A 10,686-nucleotide genomic window follows, 5' to 3' on the forward strand; every position below is an offset into this window, starting at 1 on the left:
ACTACGTTGCCCGAGGCCCAGCAACTACGGGGAACCAAGGACCTGAAGGTGTTGTGTCCAAATTCTACGTTCCTTTTACTACATTCTTCCATCAGTGATTCTTATGTCTTTTTATATCTTTTTCTAAATTTTATTTAAGTAGAGTTGATTTACTATGTTGTGTTAGTTTCTGCTGTACAGCAAAGTGATTCAGTTATACATACATATACACATTCTTTTTCAGATTCTTTTCCATTCTGGTTTCTCACAGGATATTGAATCTAGTTCCCTGTGTTGTACAGTAGGACCTTGTTGTCTATCCATTCTATACATGAAAGCTTATATCTGCTAATCCCAAACTCCCAATCTATCCCTCCCCCACTATCCCCCCTCGGCAAGGAAGTCTGTTCTAGATCTATGTCTGTGAGTCTGTTTTGTAGATAGGTTCATTTGTATCAGCGATTCTTAGACTTGAACAAGAGTTCAAACAACGAACGTCCTAAGATGTTACTTTTGAAAAACAGTCAGAGCATCTAATAGATTTCACCCCATTTCATCCTGGTGGCAAGAGGATGAGGGGGCAGTGCTTGCTGCTCTCACAAAGGGTGAAATTAAGGTGCAGAAATCTTCAGTAAATCACCCAAAACTGCACAACCAGAAAAGAGCCAGAGCTCAAAGCCGGGTCTATCAGCCCCCAGAGCCCAACACTCATGCTGCTGTCACGACCCTGCGGACGTGGAGCTTTGCCCGTAGGGAGCCGGAAACCACAGCTGCGCCGGCACGAGCTGCGTTGTGGTCATGGGCAAGATGTTCGGAATCCCTGATTCCTCATCTATGAAATGGGGACATGAATACTACCTACCTAAAGCTGCGTGTCAATTAAATTAAAATATTGAAATTTAGGGGCTTCCCTGGTGGCGCAGTGGTTGGGAGTCCGCCTGCCGATGCAGGGGACACGGGTTCGTGCCCCGGTCCAGGAAGATCCCACATGCCCCGGAGCGGCTGGGCCCGTGGGCCGTGGCCGCTGGGCCTGCGCGTCCGGAGCCTGTGCTCCACAACGGGAGAGGCCACAGCAGTGAGAGGCCCGCGTACCGCAAAAAAAAAAAAAAATTGAAATTTAACTTTTTAACAAAAATTAAATTAATTAAAGCTTAATTTAGTTAATTAAATTAATTTAGATTATTAGATTACATTAAAATCAAATTAAGCTCATAAGAAAATACAGCTCACCTAAGCTATATGTGAATTAAATGAAATAATATATGTACAGGTCTTAGAACAGTTTAAGCAGTTCAAGGCCCGTTCACGTCATTCATGATGCTGTAGGTACCCATGGTGGCGTTACCACCATCATCGCCATCATCATTTTCCTCATAATTTTGCTTGTGGCCAGGAGAGTTCACTCAGGTTCACACTTCTGGTCTGAAGAATATTCTGTGTAACTTGTGTACAGAGGTCAACACGAACAGGAGTTTGAAATCATTTCTTTCAACGTCCTGTGAATTTGACGTACATTTTCTACGTGTGAGTATTTAGCAAAATGACCAAAGTTTATCATCTCTCCCCAGGACCACTCATAGTGTTCCAGATCCATCACCTCACCCGTTTCCAAGGTCATCATGTCCCGTTTGCACACTCACCTGTGGCTTTTGCCCTGAGCACCCCTTCTTTTAAAATCTGACCATGTCCAGGGCCTGATAAATTGATTCATCAATGTGAATAAATACACAAGGCACTAGAAAAGGTTGCTTTGTGTTAGGAGATAAAGTGGAAAATGCCGAGCACGTGTCCAGAGCACGTCCTTTCCTTCCACACCTCCCTGACCCCCCTCATTTCTTCACCCACCCAAGTCTTTCCTGTCACTCATGATTCAGCTCGTGCACCAGCCCCTCAGGGATTTTCTAACATTCTGCGGAGCTGAGCTAGGAGTTTCTCTGCTATGGAGAAACCGTGCAAAGTCTATCACCATGTGTTCCACACTCGGTTGAAATACTGGTTACTTGTTCCCTACTAGACTAGAAGCTTTTCCAGGGTGAGCATTATCTCTTAGTCATATTAGCATAACTGCATCCAAACACTCAACAAATATTCATTGGACATCTGCCATATCCCAGCGCTATGACAGATGGTCCATTCCTAACGCTGCATGGAACTAGCCACGTAGAAGGGAGAACTAACCAGACAGATCAAACTTAATGAGTATTGAAAGAATCTCAGGCATTGATCATTTCCAAATAGCTTGTCGATCTAGAATTAAACTATTTCAATTTATCAATATTCTGATGCCCTCCTGCATGCGTGTGACATGCTTTAGGGAACGCAAAATACAAAATGTACATATTCTGCCCTCAAAGACCTTGTAATCTCATAGAGATAAGATACAGGGAAGAGATAAATATAATCGAATGCAGAATACAAACGCTATGAGGAAAGTTCAGTGTCCTGTGGGAATTTAGAGAGGAGGAATTCTTCAGCATATGTAAGATCAGAGAAGTCTTCACAGAGGAGGCTTTTGAGATGGAGCTCGAATGATGAATGGGATTTTGGCAGGAGGAGAGGTGATGGGGCAGAAAGAAGAGGCAGAGGGAGCTTGCCTTGGGGGGCAGTGTGGAGCCCGGCCAGGGAACCTGATGGACCTGGGTTTCATGAGAGCGTAATGTATGTATAATGGGGTGTATTCCTTTGCTGGAGATGCTGGAACAAAATACCAAAAGCCAGGTGACTTAAAACAGCAGAAACTTATTGTCTCATCCTTCTGGAGACCAGAAGTCCAAAATCAAGGTATGGGCCTGCTCCCTCCAAAGGCCCGGGTGGAAGGTCCTTTCTCGCTTCTTCAGCATCTAGTGGTTTGAGGCCACCGTCAGAGTACCACTCCGAGGTGTCAGTGTAACTCCAGTCTCTGCCTCCGTCTTCCACGGCCACCCTCCCTCCGCGTGTCTGTGTCCAAACTGTCTTTTTCTTAGAAGCATTAGGGCCCACCCTACTCAGTTATGGCCTCTTCTTAACCTGATTACGTCTGCAAAGACCCTATTTCCAAACAAGGTCACATTCATAGGGAATCAGAACTTCAACAAATCTTTTTGGCAGGTACAATTCAACCCACAATAAGGACCATCAGGAAACAGGGATAGAAAGGAAGTTGGGGGCCCTGCTGTGCCAGGTTGTGAATGACTTGGAGGGACATCACTGTTTACATAACATACAAGACTGAGGTCCCCGTCCATCGTGAGAACCTAGAGTCCTTACGGGCTTTATCACGCTGCCCTTGGGAAAAGGGTGGCCCTGAAGAGGGGCCCATGTGGCAATGCATCACCTTCTTCTGGGACACTAACACCTCTGGTTGTACTGTACATACTTTGGGGAAACCTCCAGGCCACAGCTGTGCTCTGTAGCTCTGTGAAGCAATGAATCACAGAACGACTCAGCAGTGGCCCGAGGGTCTTGCCGCCCGTGGTGAGGATGGCCGTCCTGACCATGACCTTGACAGATACTCGCGGGGTATTTGATCACCCAGATCCATAGAGGCCAAGAAAAATCCCGTGTGCTATTAGAGGCAGACCTCAGAGATGTTGTGGGCTCAGTTCCAGACCATGCAATAAAGCAAATATCACAATAAAGCCAGTCGCACAAGTTTTGGGGGTTCCTAGTGTGAATAAAAGTTACTTTCATAATGTCTATTAAATAGCATTATGTCTAAGGAAAAGGGCATACTTTAATTTAAAAATACTTTATTGCTAAAAAATGCTAACCATCATCTGAGCCTTCAATGAGTCATAGTAGTAACAGCAAAGATCACTGATCAGAGATCACCGTGACAAGTATAATGATAATGAAAAATCACGAGAATTACTAAAATGCGACACAGAGGCGTGAAATGAGCAAATGCTGCCGAAAAAAAATGGTGCTGATAGAAATGCTCAATGCGGGGTGGCCACAAACCTTCAATTTGGAAAAAAAATCACAATACCTGTGAAATGCAATACAGCAGAGCACAATAAAACGAGGTCTGCCTGGACTGTATGTTCAGTATTTTATTGTGCTCTTACTGTATACTCACTAGTCACAGTTCCTCCATCAAAGTACATGTACATTAGGCCTAAGAATATACAATAGGGTTTTTAAAAATTGGATAACTGTCATGCAGAACAAACCCCAACCCACTTCTAATCAGGGCTGAACCACTCATAAGAGGCAATGTGGCGCCAGGTGCGCCACTGAACAACTGTCTCTTCGGGAGGCATTCAAACCTTCAGAAAAGAAAAAACGTAACTACGCAGAAACTGATTTTGAACCCCTGATAGTTGGGTCAGAGTAAGAATACACTGGTTAAAGATTTAACACACAAAGTATATGTTGTTTTGTACTTTTATTATATTATTTTCGATGTACACAATTTTAACAGCAGCTTCCTCACCGCTCCCCATTTGGAAGGACACCATTCTGCACCCTGACACTCTGTCTGGTGTCCTATCCTCCTGCCATATAACTGTGTGAGCCCCTACGCCCCCCTTTCCTGGGGAGAGAGACAGATAAGCCTGCAGCCATTTTTTTCAAAAGTTTATCTATCCTGTCAAGGTGACCGGTTTAAAAGACGGGCTTGGTTCTAAGTGTGAAAGAAGATCCTGCCGCTTTGGGGAGCGTGATTTACAGCAGAGAGGAGGAAATAACCAGGAGACGGATCTCTGGTGGCCAAGGCCTCCATCACGAGGGTGGGCCCCCCTGTGCTGAGACCAGGCGGCCACCTGCCGGGACCACAAGTCTCACGCTCAAGTCCCCATGAACTGCATGGTTCTGGGGCCGCAAAATCGCCCTTCTGCACTTCCTAGGAAAACTGGGCTTGAACAATTGTCCTCCTTGGGTGAGACGAATAAAATGTCTGTTATTCCCGGAGCCAGACTCCCCTGCTGGGTGGGGAGGGGAAGCAGGAAGACAGGCCCCAGGAAGAAGGGCAAAGACACTGGGCCCCGGCCTGGGGGGCATCTCTAAAGGAGGGAAGGTTCTGGCACTTTGAAGCATGACTCAGAGTCCCGTTGTGTTTGTTGTGTTTGCATTGAGATCCAGTCCACGTGCACTGCTGACACTTAATTTGCCACCCTCTGATGGGACAAAGCGTCCAGCCCTTGTTAGCCCGCTGACCACCTAAACACCCCTAACGTTTGAAGGTCACCGGGGAAATCCTCCTCTTGGGACCAAAGCCTCTCCACACACGTGTACAGTTGACCCTTGAATAACAGTGGGGATGCAGACCCCCTCCCTTCCCTGCCCGGTCCTGCCAGCTCTGCCTCTGAAACAAAGGAATTGATGATAAATGACTCACCCGAGGACAGGAAGCCAAAACAGACTGGACAGAACCAGGACTCAAACCCCAGTTCTTCTGATCCCAACATACCGTGATCTCTAATGGAACACGATTTCTCCCCACACGTACTTAATGGAAAGATCTGTAAAATGAAAAGACAGACAGGGGCTGTATTTATTGAACACAAATCCTCCTGTAAAGGGGCTGGTGCTGTTCAAACGCGTGTGGTTCAGGATCAGTGTGTGTATTTGCTCCGTTTTGGTGCAGGTCACTGACTCTTTGCTGACACCTATTCATACTTCCCGTCTTTACAGCCCCTGCTGCGTTTCCAGGGTATCATACCGCGGAATTCCTAAAAGATGTTGCGATTTACATGGATGTAGACAGGAAGAGTTCCCCCGCCCTCCGCCAGCACCCTGTGCCTCACCTCCAATAAAGATGCCGGAGAGCCGAGCCGTGTACCCAGAAATTAAAGGCACCGCTGATCCCGGGAGCAGGACACGCGGTGACGCCGGTAGACACCGAGCAGTGTAGCGACACCTTGTGGTCGGAGCCGGCTACAGCGCTCCTCACGCCTTCTCCGTGTCATTACTCAGGAGCGAGGGGTCAGCTGGGCTTGGAGAGCAGCCGCCAGGACCCCCTACTGCACCCACTGGAACTTTCCCGCTTTCCCAGTGGCCAAGCCTCACCATCCCCGGGTCTGCCAGACCCTCTCCCACCAAAAGCCCTAGAACTGGGGGGATGATTTGTTTGCTGTTCAATCATAGTTGTACACTCATTGCTCACATTTTATTAAAATGATTTTGAGGTTTTTTTTTTTCTTTTTAAAGGAGTGAGTTCTGGTTCTGGATAATTTTTGAGTTACTGACACTCAGAAAAACAAAGCATTATTTAATTAAAGCAAATGGTATAATAATGTGTTTCTTTTAAAGAAACCACATCTCACTTCCAAGCCCACTAAGATACTGAATACAAGTGAATCCGCTTCACTTCGAGTACATACTCTCTTTTACATCTGATCTACCCAACACACCGCATTGGAGTTCATTATTTCCAAAGATGATTATTTCAGCACTTCATCTTGACTGTACCAGTATTACCATTCCAGGCATTTTCATAACTATTGTTTAATTTACCATTCGATTTGCACAGCTGACATCCTGTGGTCTTGACACACAAGCAGTCCAAAACGGTACTGATGCTTTTTTTTCCCCAGAAACTCAGAAGCCTGGGAGGTTTGCAGGAGTGTATTAGGAGTATTGTCGGATGAGCTTTACAGTTTTGACCTGAGTGGCTTTGCATACCTAACAACAGATCCTGAAGTTAGTTGGGGGTTTAATTTCTACGACTCCCTGGATATGAATTTACTGATAACCTGGAACTTCTTGCTGGGATGAAGGGCTTTGAGCAGCACGTGGCCTGGCTTCTTCCCAGACAGCACTCTCCCGGCATCTACTGTGTGTGCAGAGAGATTCCCAGACCTTCAACTTGAAGTCTGAGATAACTGTGCTGACCAGAATCCCTCCTGGAAACAGAATATTCATTTTTTCTAACTAAAAGGATTCAGTTCAAATGTCAGCTGAGTCATCTGCTGCTAGATAACTAATCTAACATTACAAAGAAACCGTTTTCAGTAAATAATTTGAATTTCTCTGTTCTGCTACAGTTCCAATCAAGATGGCCACTCAAGAAATATCACGTTTCATTCTCACGCACCCAAACCATCTGTTCTTCTCCGTGTGTTGGTATCACTTACTCAGTCCCTACTCTGGGTAGATGCTGTGCTGGGTGCAAAAATACTGACCAAGATAGAGAGGACACAGTCATCGCTCTTAACAGGCTTAAAATCAAGAGGAAGACAAGAGACACATGAAGATTTCACCTAGGACGGACAGTGAAAAGTGGGCATCACCGGATGTGTAGCAACAGAATACATCACCATGACCGAATACGGAAATGCAGCAGTTCAGAGACCTGGAGAACTAATCCCGCCTCGCCCCATCTCCCCACCCTGCCCTGCCCACTGAAAGACGTGATGCTTCTCCCAGGCTGGTGGGGAAAGAAAGGGGAGCATGAAAAACATAAATTAAAGGAACCTAACCAAGCTCCTTATCTGCACATTTTAGATAAAAGACAAATCTATTTTCTTCCTTCAAATCAGGGTAAATGTGAAAAGAAATGATTTCTAGAGTTGGATGCTGTGGCTCCATTTCATAAAGCATCTCTAACCCAATGATAAATGATAAAGTCACTTGGGCAGTAGCCAGTAGCTCTCTCCTTCTGTTCTGAGATCTGCATCCAGATTTGAGCCTGTGAAATGGCTTGGGTGATCTTAATTTGACAGTTGTCAACATTTCAAAATCATTGCCAAGTTCAACCAAATGGAAGTCTTTGATCAGGCCTGGCTCTGTGTGTGTGTGTGTGCGTGTGTGTGTGTGTGCCTGTGTTGTGTGTATCAGAGGGTTGCCAATCTGAGCCCGTATAATACACCTGTGCACCCTTCCCCAGTCATGTCTCATTAGCATCCTCTCTACATGACGAGTTCTGTGGGAGGCAGAGAGAAAATGGCACTTCACCTTCAGTAAGTTTGGTCCAAGAGGGAGCAAAATTCGTAGATGAAAATTTTGGAAAGTGGATTCAATTAATGAAACATTAAAATCTAAGAAAATTGTTGCACAGAATATAAACTTTTACATAAAAAAGAAGAGGATATAATTGTGGACAAAATGGTTCATAGTAAGCATTCCTTTTTCAGTGCCTATATTTTTCAGCACAAACATCTCAGTCTAAGCTAGACTTGAGAACAATTTAACTGATTCCATGTCAGCAGAAAAGCAACAGTGAAAGTAATGAAAATAATCAGGAAAATAACGAGACTTTTCTGAGACTTGCCATGTACGAGATACCTTATTTGAAAATGAAACTATTGGCACAGCAAACATGAACTCATCAGAGGGAAGTTATTGAAATAAAAATGCAAAGATATCTAAACCCTCCGTGTAGGGAACCCAGCTCTGAGCTGAGGAATCTTTCCCCTTTATTCTGTAATGTTTACTCATGCAGGACCTAAAGATCATTTCTATTCATGTCAAATATCATGAAAGCATGAACAGAAGAGAAAGAATATGTTTTTGAGACCTTCTTTCCCTTCTTTCTTGTTTCAATATATTGGGATGACTGTTTGCCAAAAATCAAATGCTTCCATGAAAGTGTAGATGCGAAAATACAAGGCCTTGCCTGATAACAGTGGGTGAGAATAACATAAGTATCAAATAAATGTTTGTGAAATAAATCAGTGGATGGTCAAGGGCCATAAACAAATCCATATTGTTCCATAAAATGAAATAATATTGTTAAAAGCTGAGGGTTTTTAAATTTCTGGTTAATACTGTATTTCCAAAACCATCACCAGCTAAATCGTGCTGAATCCTTATGTCATACAGATGTTTCAATTGCCTTTAATTTCCTGTAATCAGCTCATTGGAACAGTAACTAAGCAAAAGTTTATGGAAGGTTCTTGATCTTGTGACAGAATCATAATTAGAGCCTTGAAGAACTCAGTCTCCCTGGTCACACACTTCGTTGCATAGATGTGTTGGCCTCACTAGGGTCCGTCTGTCGAGACAGCTTAGAATTTCCCCTCTGCCTTTTTTACGTGGCCTTACATAGGTGGAACCTAGAGGTGAGAGAGGCTCTTTAGAATCGCTCCACGATGGCTGTGTTCCTACCCCATGCTTCCACTGCAAGGGTCAAATCAGGGTCTGTGGAGGAAGAGAAGCCCATGAATTGTCTCAACAGTTTAGAGAAACACAGAGGTCTCTTCACAACCATTGCCCCATATTTCCTATTGGGGATAAGTGTTCATTTGAGTGCCTGCAGCCATGACTGGGTTTCAGAAATGTCCATCAGCAACAAGAAAGGTTGGTCCCCAAATGGCCAACGGACTCTGGGCGGAAGAGAGACCACGTTCCCTGTGCTGGAAGCTCTGTGTGTCAGAAGTAGAAGGAACCTCGGACCTTCTGTTGCTCATCATACAGATTTGTGTGCCCATACTTCTGTTGTTGTTTTTAATTAAGCTTGTTATTGTGAGATCGCTGCTAATTTGCATGCAGTTGTAAGAAATACTACAGAGATCCCATGTACCCTTTACCCGGTTTCCCCCAATGGTAACATCTTACAAAATGATGGTACCGTACGCACAACCAGGAAACTGACATGGGTTCAGTCAAGACACAGGACGAGTCCATCCCCGCCTCCCCCCATGCCGTGGCCCTTTTATCTACAACCAGGTTTCTGCAGCCCCACCCGCTCCTTTACTCCTGGCAAACCCTAATCTGCTCTCCATTTCTATGATTTTATCACATCAAGAATTTATGTAAAAGATGCACACGATTACAGACGCGAACTATTATTATAGGATGGATAAACAACAAGGTCCTACTGTACAGCACAGGGAACTACATTCAATATCCTGAGATAAACCATAAGGGAAAAGAAGATTTAAAAATGTATATATATATATATATATATATATATATATGTAGAACTAAATCACCTTGCTATACAGCAGAAATTAACACCACATTGTAACTATACTTCAATTTAAGAAAAGAACACATGTAAATGAAATCAAACAGTATGTAACTTTTGGGATTGCCTTTTTTGACTCAACATAATTCTCTGGAGATTCATCCAGGTAGTTGCATCAACAAAATCCCATTTTATTCCTGAAAAATGTCCCATTGTGTGGGCGGACCACAGCTTGCCTAACTATTCAGCCACTGACAGACACCTGGGATGTTCCCAGTTTGGGATTATTACAAATAAAGCTACTCTGAACACCCATGTGTGACAGGGAAGAGCAAACCTGACTCCGCACTGAATCATTTCCTTTGCTGTAACCTTTGTATTCTATTGCTTTAGCTACAAGTTAATCACTAAAGGAACGTTGCCTATGGCTTAAAGTATACATAATGACCCATCTCCAGGAACCCTGCCTCCCATGCCTGTGTCTTAAGCTAAAATACCTTTGTTTAGCTCACAGGAAACATCCTGACCAGGCCCACCTGTGAATGGCTGCAGGAAAGAAGGAATGAACACATCCCCTGCGGAGTCTGACCAAAACCAGGAAGTATTTTAAGAAAATGTAGAAAGAGACTTACAGGTAATTTTTAATGTTGACAACTAATCAAAACTCTTTAAAAATACTGGTTTAAAGAAACTTCTGTGCCTTTTAAAAGAACTGAAAATAGGGACAAAAAATTCAAGGTGGCCCAGGTTCATAGCAGCTCTATGCAAAACAGCCGAAGTGAGATAGCACAAGTGTCCATCTACAGATGAATGGTCCATCCATACAATATTATCCCACAATAAAAAGGAAGTGCTAACACACGCAAAAATGTGGATGA

The sequence above is a fragment of the Delphinapterus leucas genome, chromosome 14 (genome assembly GCF_059928025.1).
Source record: "Delphinapterus leucas isolate spDelLeu-1000000601 "Yukka" chromosome 14, BTC_Dleu_Yukka2, whole genome shotgun sequence".
NCBI classification, from domain to species: domain Eukaryota; kingdom Metazoa; phylum Chordata; class Mammalia; order Artiodactyla; family Monodontidae; genus Delphinapterus; species Delphinapterus leucas.